Genomic DNA, 12,352 nt, shown 5'->3' with positions numbered 1-12,352 from the left:
GAGGAAAAATTGGGAAGAGAAAGGAGAGAGATGGAAGAAAGTCATGACAAGCAAGGCAACAGCTTGCTAAAGGAGACACAAAAAATGCTGAAGAAATTAACAACTTTAAAAATGGACTAAATCAAATAGCAAAAGAGGTCCAAAAAGCCAAAGAGGAGTAGAATGTTTTAAAGAGCAAAATTAGCCAAATGGAAAAGGAGATTCGAAAGCTCCCTGAAGAAAATAGTTCTTTAAAAATTAGAGTGGAGCAGATTGAAGCTAATGACTTTATGAGAAACTAAGAAATTACAAAACAAGACCAAAAGAATTATATAACAGAAGAGAATATTAAATATCTCATTGGAAAAACAACTGATCTGGAAAGCAAATACAAGAGAGACAATTTTAAAATTACAAGACTACCTGAAAGCCAGGATCAAAAAGAGCCTAGAACTAGAGGGTAAAATAAATGTTGAAAGAATTCACCAATTACCTCCTGAAAGAGATCAGAAAAGAAAAACTCCTAGGAATATTGTAACAAAATTCTAAAGTTCCCAGATCAAGGAGAAAATACTGCAAGCAGCTGGAAAGAAACAATTCTAGTATTGTGGAAATACAATCAGAATAACACAGGATCTGGCAGCTTCTAAGTTATGGGATCAAAGGGCTTGGAATATGATATTCCAGAACTGAAAGGAACTAGGATTAAAACCAAGAATCACCTAGCCAGCAAAACTGAATATAATACTTCAAGGGTAAAGATGGTCATTCAATTAACCTAATCAGAGGAGAATACCTCACAAATAATGTTCTTCTTCCTCCCCTCTTTTTCTCTACTGTAATATAATTTTATGCCTCTTCCTGTGATATAATTTACATTTTGTGTCTCCTCTTTTTCACATCTCCTGTTACAATTTCTTTGCACTCTGAAATCACATTTTTATCATCACACAATTTACTTTATACTCACTCCCTCTATCTATGTATATTCCTTTTACATTTCATGATAAATAAGCAATTCTCAAGATTAACAAGTATCATTTTCTTTATAGGGAAGTAAACCATTTTCTCATATTGAGTAACAAGTTTTTATTTTCCTCTGTTTCCCTTTTTGTGCCTCTCTTGGGGCCTGCGTTCCAAGATCGAATTTTCTATTGAGTTCTGGCCATTTTGTCAGGAAAGTCTGGAAATCTCTTCTTTCATAAACTGTCCACCTTCTTGCCTGAAATATTATGCTGAACTTTGCTGGATAATTGATCTTTGATTGTATTTTCTTTCTCCTTTGCCATATTCTAATTCTTTTGATCTTTTAATGGAGAAGTTGCAAGGTCCAGTGTAATCCTGACTATAGCTCCTCGATATTTGAATGATTTCTTTCTGGCTGCCTGTAGTATTTTCTCCTTCATCTGAGAGTTCTGGAATTTGGCAATGATATTCCTTGCTGTTTTTAGTTTGGAGTCTCTTTCAGGAGGTGAACGTTGGATTGTTTCGATGACGATTTCGCCCTCTGGATCTAGGACTTTTGGGGAGTTTTTCTTGATGATTTTTTGGAAGATATTGTCCAGACTGTTTTTTTTTCAACATGGCTTTCTAGTAGGCTAATAGTTCTTAGAGTTCCTCTCCAGGATCTGTTTTCCAGGTCAGTTGTTTTTACAGTTAGATATTGTACGTAATCTTAGGTCTTTTCATTATTTATATTTTGTTTGACTGATTCTTGATGTCTCAAAAAATCATTAGCCTCTACTTGTCCAGTTCTAAGCTTTGTGAAATTGTTTTCTTCAGTTAACTTTTGCATTTCCTTTTCCATCTGTTCAATTATTCCTTTTAAGGAATTATTTTCTCCAATTTTCCCAGTTAAGTTTTGTCCAATTTTTGTCCAATTTTCCCATTTAGTTTTTTTGCTGCCTTTTCCATTTTTCCAATTTTCCCCTTTAAGGAGCTCTTCTCCTCAGTGATTTTTTTTCATACTTCAAAAATCATTGGCCAGTTTTCCTTCTATTTCTCTAATTTAGCTTTCAAAACCTTTCTTCAACTCTTGAAAGAGTGGTCTTTATGCGTGTGACAAGTTTATAGTCCCTTCTGCAGTTTCTGATGGGAGTACAGTATCAATGCTGACCTCTTTGGTATTCGTGTTTTGATCCTTGTCTCTATAGACAGATTCTATGGTCTTTTCTTTCCTGCTTTGCTTCTAACTCATAAGGATGGCACTCTGTGTATTGTGGCCTGTGGTTCATTCAGCTGGAAGCTAAAGAACCTGGTGCTGAGGTGGCTGATATGAGAAAGCAGAGGCCAGGTGAAGTCTATTTTTGTGTTTCCCAGATTAGCCCTGGAGCTAATTTGTTAAGTGCCAGGGACGGGTTGTCTGGTCATGAGAAATCTCAGCTGAACTAGAGCAAAGAACGTGGTCAGCAATTAGTGATCCTGGCTGCCCTAGTTTCTTCCTGTTTCCCCTGGAGTGCTGAGGCATTCCTGGAGTCTTAATGTTGGAGATTGTGAGGTTCTGCCCCCCTGGGGTTCGGTAACTCTTCCCCTTTCACTGTGGTACAGCTTTCTAGGACAGTCCTGGTACTCTACCACAGCCAGGGGAATGCTCCTTAGTGATGTTACTAGGGTCATGTGCTATGAAACAGTTTGCCCCTTCTGCTGATCCCATTGACCCAGGATTTTTCTGGGGAAATATTTTATGGATCTTCCAAGGTTACCAAGGAGAGAGGGAGAGAGATTTTACCAATCACTGTGCTATTTTGGGTCCCAGAAACATTTAAACTGTGGATTGATAGTCTCAGGAGCAGCCACTGCAGATACCTGGGGCTCCACTGGACTAATGTCCTGGGCCATTGTGCCCAAGATTCTCCTGTGCTCCCACTGCCTCAGACTGCCCTGGGGCTTTCCTGTTTGGCCCTGCCATGGCTGCACTCCACCCCTACAGAATAGATCCTTTCCTTTGACCTTCCAGTCTTTCCTGGGCTGTGAATATGCCACAGTCTGTCTCCTATTGGATTATGCCCCTCCAAAATTTGGTCAGATTCTCTTTTTAGAGGTATCTGAAGGAGTTTTTCTAAGAGTTTAGGTGAGTAGTTGCTCTCACTCCACCATCTTGGCTGTGATAAGTGCAGTAATATTTAAAGTAAATTATTTACAAATTGGAAAAACAAGCTATTCTCATTACTGTTGGAAGGGATTGGATGGGTTGCATATTTGCTTTTCCTTAAATGGAATTCCTAGGGATGTATATATTGGTGCATATTAATTCACTGCTGAAACCTACAACAAGGAAATATGTTGTTAAATACATTTCTCTGCAGAAATGTAGGGAGTGCTTGGCTAGCATTTAGATCATTATAAAATTTAAATGCTGGCCAATACCAGAAGTCACATGATACAATTGTTTTGCTACATGCATCACAAATCAGACCACATGGAAATAATGCTTCAATTAGAACTCTTCATTTTAAACATGAATTTTGTTTTAACAACTAGAATCAGAAATAGCCAAATGTCATAAAGGTGTGTTTAATTTTTTTTTCCTTTGGGGGAAACAAAGAGTATCAATAAATAGTATGTAACTAATGTCTTTTCAGAGCTTCCATCCATGACTTTTATTTGTTCATTTCCATACCCTATAATTCTTTTTAGGTTCAAAATTATGTGCCCTGTCTCCTTCCTGATGATTTCTTTCAATTCACCATCATCTAAGGGGCAATTATTAATCAACTGTTTTGCTGGGTACTGCAATAGGTACTGGGAATTAAGAGGTAATTGTATCACTGTCCCTGCCCTGAAGAAAATGGTAATCCAATGAGAGTAATCAACATATGCATAATTCTGAGAAGTAACAATATCCTGAAGTGACACAAGACAAATTACAGATTTCACACCAAGCACATATTAACCAAGAACATTGATGGGATGGATGAGTCCTGATGAATACAGTATTGTTTTCTTGAGATTCCATAAGTACAAGGATTTGAGATAAGTGGGAAAACTACTCAGAGAGCATATCAATTCTTTCTAGTTTATTTTATTGTCGGAGTCACGCATCATCTTTTGCTCTACCACAATTTAGGACTACTGACTTGGTATCTAGTTATACAATATATAGAATGCTAGTCTCAGATTCAGGAAGACTCAGATTCAGGAAGACTCATCTTCCTGAGTTCAAACCTGGACTCAGACACTAATTGTGGGACCCTGGGAAATTCTCTTAGCTCTATTTGCGTCAGTTTACTCATCTGCAACGTGAGGTTCAAAAGGAATAGTAAAATATTTAAATTTCTGTGCTAAAAACAAATAAACCCAACACATTAACAAATTGATTGCATGAAGACTTCTATTCACGAAACTATACTAATTGATGACAAATTAGAACTGATGAAGACTGGGGTAGATTGCCTCTAGAGTTGCATGTTCAGTTTTTCTGACACTGTTGTGTTCCATGTACCAAAGGTCTACAATATCACCTCTAAAACAGTGATATTTAAAAGTGTTAGTACTGTGTTTTATACGTTTAAATTTTTGTGAACCAATTTTGGTTTTCTTGGCAAAGATGCTGGAGTAGTTTGTCATTTTGTACTTCAATACTTCTACAGATGAGGAAATTGAGATAAACAGAATTAAGTGACTTGCTCAGGTTCTCACAGATAGTAAGTATCTGAGGCCAGATTTGAACTCCAGAACCAATTTTCTATCCATTGCACCAGCTAGCTACCCACAAAAAGTTGACATTTGTTACAAACACAGATTTAAACAGTTATAAAAATATTAATAATTCAACTGGAGAGTCATTAAAATAAAAAACATAGTAATATCTAAAAATTTGAAAAATAATTCGTTTGATAGCAATCAAATAACCAAAGAAATATTATGTATGACAAGGTAAAATACTAATAAAATTCTTCTGGAAGAACAAATGGACAAATATATAAATGGAATAAATTAAATAAGTGAAGAATGGTAACCTAGCAATATAAGATTTGAAACTTTTACAAAGCGGTTTTCATCAAAATAATCTGGTATAAACTAAGAAATAAAGTGTTAGATCAGGGAAATAGGTTAGGAACACAATTCATGGTACTAGGTGACTATAATAATCTAGTGTTTCATAAACGCTAACTTCCAAACTTTTGACATAAGAACTCGTCATTTACAAAAATTGCTAAGGAAACTGGAAAGTAGTTTGGGAGAAAGTAGGCATAGACTTACATTTCATAATACATACCAAGAAAAAGTGAAAATTGGTTCATGTTGTAGACATCAAAGATGGTACTATAAGCAGATTAAGGCATTATGAAAAAAGTAATTTGTTAGTTCTACAGAAAAAAGGAATTTTTTTGATGAAATGAGAGATAAAGAGTTTCATGAGAGGTCAAATATGTAATTTTGATTTTATTAAATTTAAAAGATTTTAAACAAACAAAACCAATGGACTAAAAATAAGATGGAAAGCAGTAATACGGTGAAAATGTTGTATCGCAAGGTTATTTTTGTTTCTTTTTGTATTTTGTTCTTACAGTATTTTTATTGGATAAGTCAATGGTGACAGCCTCAGATAGAAGCATAACTGTAGGACTGCCTATTGACTTAGAAAACCACAAATCAATATCATCTGTACTGTATAGTGGGGCAACTAGATGGCCAGGCTCTGAATCAGGAAGAACTGAGTTCAAATCTGACCTAAGGTACTTACTACCTATGCCACCCTGGTCAAGTCACATAACCATGTTTGCCAGAGTTTCCTTATCTGAAAAAATGAGCTGGAGAAGGAAATGGCAAAGCACGTCAGTAAGTTTCCCAAGAAAACCCCAAATAGGTGCTGAAAGAGTCACACAAAACAGAACTGACTCAATGGCCAAAAAAAAAAAAAAATACTCTAAATTTAAATATAACCATGATGAAAAACAAAAAAAAAGTTCAAAAAGTAGTCTTTTGGTTTAGTGTAAGTACAAACAGATTTAATTGCTCACGCACATCTACCATTCATAGTTTTAATTCAGTTAAGTATATTTTGGGGTCACAAAGAATTGGAAACAACCAAGCAACAACAAAAATGTATTTTAAAATTTGTTTTGTTAATCATTTCCCAATTGTATTTTTAATTTGATTTGTGTACATTTGGGAATTTTGCAATTTGATTCTTCTGGGATAAATTCTTCTCCTATTCTGTTCAATTCTTTCTGACTCACTTCATGTCAGCCTTCCCAGTTTTCTCTGAACCATTCCCTCTTCATTTTTATAGCAAAATAGTATTCAATTATATTTCCAATTCTTTAAATTATATTTCCAATTCTTTGTCTCCACAAAATGAGCCGCTATACATTTCTGTACAGTCTAAGTCCTTTTGCTCTTTATTTGATATTCTTTTGCCTGTTCATTTTACTGAAGAAAAAACTGGACTTCAGAGAGGATCTTGTGGAAGGTCTCAGTGCTAGTTAATGGCAGAGCCTATCTCTAAGTTATTACATGGAATCTTTTACTTGGAGGGATTTTAAAGGTCGTCTGGTTCAACACCTACTTCAAACATGAAAAACCTCTCTATCGTCCACGAGAAGTGGATCTGGTTTCCATTTCACAAAATCTCAGAATTTGAGGAACATCAGAGGTCATTTTATCCAATCTTTACCTAAACAGAAATCTTCTCTACAATATTTTTTTTTCTTTTTATTTAGCTTTTAACATTCATTTTCACAAAATTTTGGGTTACAAATTTTTCCCCTTTTCTCCCCTCCCCCCCCCAAACGCCAAGCATTCTAATTGCCCCTATGACCAATCTGCTCTCTCTTCTATCATCCCTCTCTGCCCTTGTCTCTGTCTTCTCTTTTGTCCTGTAGGGCCAGATAGCTTTCTATACCCCTTTACCTGTATTTCTTATTTCCTAGTGGTAAGAACATTACAGTTGATCCTAACACTTTGAGTTCCAACTTCTTTAGCTCCCTCCCTCTCCACCCCTTCCCTTTGGAAGGCAAGCAATTCAATATAGGCCAAATCTGTGTAGTTTTGCAAATGACTTCCATAATAGTTGTGTTGTATAGGACTAACTATATTTCCCTCCATCCTATCCTGTCCCCCATTACTTCTATTCTCTTTTGATCCTATCCCTCCCCATGAGTGTTGACCTCAAATTGCACTCTCCTCCTCATGCCCTCCCTTCTATCATCCCCCCCCACTCTGCTTATCCCCTTATCCTCCACTTTCCTGTATTGTAAGATAGGTTTTCATACCAAGATGAGTAGGCATTTTATTCTTTCCTTTAGTGGAATGTGATGAGAGTAGACTTCATGTTTTTCTCTCACCTCCCCTCTTTATCCCTCCACTAATGAGTCTTTTGCTTGCCTCTTTTATGAGAGATAATTTGCCCCATTCAATTTCTCCCTTTCTCCTCCCAATATTTCTCTCTCACTGCTTGATTTCATTATTTTTTTTTAAGATATGATCCCATCCTCTTCAATTCACTCTGTGCACTCTGTCTCTATGTATGTGTGCATGTGTGCATGTGTGTGTGTGTACTCCCACCCAGTACCCAGATACTGAAATGTTTCAAGAGTTACAAATATTGTCTTTCCATGTAGGAATGTAAACAGTTCAACTTTAGTAAGTCCCTTATGACTTCTCTTTGCTGTTCACCTTTTCATGGTTCTCTTCATTCTTGTGTTTGGAAGTCAAATTTTCTTTTCAGCTCTGGTCTTTTCATCAAGAATGCTTGAAAATCCTCTATTTCATTGAAAGACCAATTTTTCCCCTGAAGTATTATAGTCAGTTTTGCTGGGTAGGTGATTCTTGGTTTTGGTCCTTAGTTCCTTTGACTTCTGGAATATCCTATTCCATGCCCTTCGATCCCTTAATGTAGAAGCTGCTAGATCTTGTGTTATCCTGATTGTATTTCCACAATACTTGAATTGTTTCTTTCTAGCTGCTTGCAATGTTTTCTCTTTCACCTGGGAGTTCTGGAATTTGGCCACAATGTTCCTAGGAGTTTCTCTTTTTGGATCTCTTTCAGGCGGTGTTCTGTGGATTCCTTGAATATTTATTTTGCCCTCTGGTTCTAGAATCTCAGGGCAGTTTTCATTGATAATTTCATGAAAGATGATGTCTAGGCTCTTTTTCTGATCATGGCTTTAAGGTAGGCCCATAATTTTTAAATTGTCTCTCCTGGCTCTATTTTCCAGGTCAGTTGTTTTTCCAATGAGATATTTCACATTATCTTCCATTTTTTCATTCTTTATGTTTTGTTGTGTGATTTCTTGGTTTCTCATAAAGTCATTAGCCTCCATCTGTTCCATTCTAATTTTGAAAGAACTATTTTCTTCAGTGAGCTTTTGAATCTCCTTTTCCATTTGGCTAATTCTGCTTTTGAAAGCTTTCTTCTCCTCATTGGCTTTTTGAACCTCTTTTGCCAATTGAGTTAGGCTAGTTTTCAAGGTGTTATTTTCTTCAACATTTTTTTGGGTCTCCTTTACCAGGGAGCTGATTTGCTGTTCATGCTTTGACTTCATGTCTCTCATTTCTCTTCCCAGCTTTTCCTCCACCTCTCTAACTTGATTTTCAAATTTCTTTTTGAGCTCTTCCATGGCCTGTGCCCATTGAGTGGGCTGGGACACAGAAGCCTTGATTTCTGTGTCTTTGCCTGATGGTAAGCATTGTTCTTCCTCATCAGAAAGGAAGGGAGGAAATGCCTGTTCACCAAGAAAGTAACCTTCTATAGTCTTATTTCTTTTCCCTTTTCTGGGCATTTTCCCAGCCAGTGACTTGACCTCTGAATATTTTCCTCACACCCACCTCACCTCCTGATCCTCCCAGCCAGTGTTTGGGGTCTGAGATTCAAATACTGCTTCCAGCCTCAGGGCTTTGGGCGGGGGCAGGGCTGCTATTCAGTGTGAGATTAAATTCAGATGCTCAGGTGAGGGCAGGGCTGCCTCTCAGGCTCAGTTCCCTCAGGGAGTTTATGCACAGACCTTCAACAATGGATCCAGGCTCCTGCCTGCTTGGGGAGCCCTGGTCTGCCGCTGCCCCTCAGCTTCTGTCTCCCGAGGGGGCCCGAGCCATGGGGGCACCCCACTCCCCCCTCGACCCGCCAAAGGGACTCTCTCACCGACCCCCGTCACCTGTGGGTGGAGGTACTTGTGCGGCCGCTGGAGATCCCGTCCCTGAAGCCCGCTCGGATCTTTTCCTCTCTGTGCTGTGGCCGGGCTGTACTCAGCTCCCAGTCCCGGCGCCCAGTCCGCAGCACGAAGGACCTTTTACGAGAGGTTTGCAGGTCTCTCCGGAACAGAAATCTCCCTCGCTCCAATGTTCTGTGGCCTCTGGGTGCAGAATTCGCCGTGAGTTACTTCTTTGTAGTTGTTCTATGGGTTGTGGGTTCGGAGCTATGTGTATGTGCGTCTTTCTACTACGCCATCTTGGCTCCGCCCCTCTTCTCTACAATATTACTAATAAATGACGATTCAAGTTCCTGTTGAAGATCCTATGTGACACAAAACTCTTCACCTTTGGAGGCTACCCATGGACCTTTAGAGAATTTTCATCATTAGGAAGTTTGTCCTTAAATTTAGCTGATAAGACTTGACCTTTCTTCAGCTTTATCCATTGTTCCACTTTCTGCCCTCTCAGGTCAAGCAGAAAAGTATATTACTTTGTCCACATGAAACCACTCCAGTGTTTGAAGACAATAAATCCTGGTCTTCCTTTTCCCTTTACAAAAGTCTTCTCAGCTTCATCATAACATTCTCAGTTCCTTCAATCCTTCTTCATAGAAGACATGGTTTTGAATATCTTCACCAACACAGTTATCATCAGCATCCTTGTCATGATCCAACTTGTCTCTCCTTTTCAAGCTTCTCTTGAATCTTGTGTTTGAAAGTCAAATGTTCTATTCAACTCTATTATTTTTATCAAGAATGCTTGAAAGTCCTCAGTTTCATTAATAACCATTTTTTTCCCTGAAATATTATGCTCAGTTTTACTGGGTTTTAGTATTTGGCATCTGGAATATCATATTCCAACCCCTCTGATCACTTAACATAGAAGCTACTAGATCTTGTGTTATCTTAATTGCATCTCCACAATACTCAAATTGTTTCTTTCTGACTGTTTGCAATGTTTACTCCTTGACCTGGGAGCTATGGAATTTGGTTACAATATTCCTAGGAGTTTTTCTTTTGGAGGTGATCAGTGGATTATTTCAATATCTATTTTACCATCTCGTTCTAGAATATCAGAACAGATTTCTTTGATAATTTCTTGAAAGACGATGTCTCTGCTGGTCTCCCGCCCTGGGCTGTGACTCTGTCATTCCACTGTTGCCTCAGGCCACCATGAGCTTTCCTGCTTGGCCATGCCATAGTGGGATGCACTGTGCTGTGACAAGTGAAGACAATTGAGTGACAGCCACTGAGCTCCAGGTATCAGCAGCAACCGCTCCTGAGACTATCAGCCTGAAGATTAAATGTCTGTAAGTCACCTACTTGAACTTCTGGAAGCCAAAATGGCAGAGTGATCTGTAAATGATCTCTCCCCCTCCCCTTGTTGACTTTGAAAGAACCGTAAAATATTTCCCCAGAAAAATCGTTGATCAGTGGGATCAGAAGGGGTAAACAGTCTCATAGCATGTGAGGCTAGGAAAATTGCCAAAGAATATTAAACTTACTGTGGTGGAGGCAAACCAGAAAGAGAGGAAGCCCAAGGCATGGAGCCTCAACATCATCAACACCAGAAGCCCAGGCTTGCCTCAGGGGAAACGGGAAGACCATAGGGCAGCCTGAATCACCAACTCCTGAGCTTGCCTTTGTTCCAACTGTGCTGAGGAGATCTCCCATGACAGGACCACTCCTCCCCCACATTTAACAAGCTAGCTCTAGGACTAATTCTGGGAAACACAAAACAAACAAAAAAAAAAGAAACCTGCCCTTTCCTTTCTCACTCCAGTCAGTTCAACACCAGATTCTACAGCTTTTAGCTGAAACAACCAGAGGCCCCAATATACAAAACCTTACCATCATGAGCAAGAAGCAAAGGAGAAAGGTAAAGAAGATAGAATATTTATATAAGGACAAGGACCAAAACATGAATACCAAACAGGTCATTATTGAGACTGTACTCCTATCTGAAACTTCAGAAGGGATTATGAACAGCTCGCATGCACAAACAGCGCTCCTGGAACAGGTGAAGAAGGAAATGGACAAAAAGTAGTCAATGATTTTAAAAGTATGAAAAAAGAATTCTATGAACAGAACTGCTCTCTAAAAAAGAAAAGTGACCAAATGGAAAAGGAAGTACAAAAACTAGCTGGAGAAAATAATTATTTAAAAGGAATAATCAGACAGGTGCAAAAGGAGATGCAAAAGGTAACTGAAGAAAGCTATTTGATACAAATTAGAAATGGGTAAGTAGAAACTAATGACTCTATGAAGCATCAAGAATTAGGCAAACAAAATCTGAAGAATGAGAAGATAGAAGAAAATGTACAACAACACCTAATTGGAAAAACAATTGACCTGGAAAATAGATCCAGGAGAGAAAATTTAAGAATTATTGGCCTACCAGAAAGCCATCATGAAAAAAGAGTCTGGACAATATGGTCCAAGAAATCATCAAGGAAAACTGCCCAGAAGTACTAGATCCAGAGGGCAAAATGGTCATCAAAAGAATCCACTATTCACCTCCTGAAAGGGATCTCAAATTAAAGTTCCAAGAAATATTGCCAAATTCCAGAACCAAGAAGTGAAGGACAAAATGCTACAGGCAGCCAAAAAGAAATCATTCAAATACCGAGGAGCCACAATCAGGATCACACACAACCTTGCAGCTTCTGTATTAAAAGATCAAAGGAATTAGAATATGATACTGTATAAGGTAACAGAGCTAGGAATACAACCAAGGACCAATTACCCAGCAAAGTTCAGTATAACATTTCAGTCAAGGAGATGTACATTCCATGACATAAGTGATTTTCAGACCTTCCAGACAAGAAGTACAGAACTCAAGAGAAAATTCAAGCTTCAAACACAAGTCTCAAGAGAGACATAAAAAGGCCAACATGGAAAAATAAAACTTGTCGCTCACTTTGAGTAAACTGTTTACCTCCCTGTAAGGGAAGATAAAACTTTGTAATCTTGAGAATTGTATATCTTTTGTGAAAAAAGGGATATACATAGATACAGGGAAGGGATATAAAGTAAATTATGTGACAATAAAAATATAATTAAAGCATGCAAAGGGACTGTAACAGGGAATGTAAAAAGGAGGAAGCAGAAAAAGATAAATTACATCACAGGAAAAGGTACAAAATTATATTACAGTAGAGGGAAAGAGGGGAGAGAGATGAGCATTGTTTGAGAGGTACTCTCATCAGGTTTGGTTCAAGGAGGGAACAACAAACTTA

The sequence above is a fragment of the Notamacropus eugenii genome, chromosome 2, assembly GCF_028372415.1.
Source record: "Notamacropus eugenii isolate mMacEug1 chromosome 2, mMacEug1.pri_v2, whole genome shotgun sequence".
In the NCBI taxonomy this organism is placed as follows: domain Eukaryota; kingdom Metazoa; phylum Chordata; class Mammalia; order Diprotodontia; family Macropodidae; genus Notamacropus; species Notamacropus eugenii.
This window is presented reverse-complemented; position numbering follows the sequence as displayed.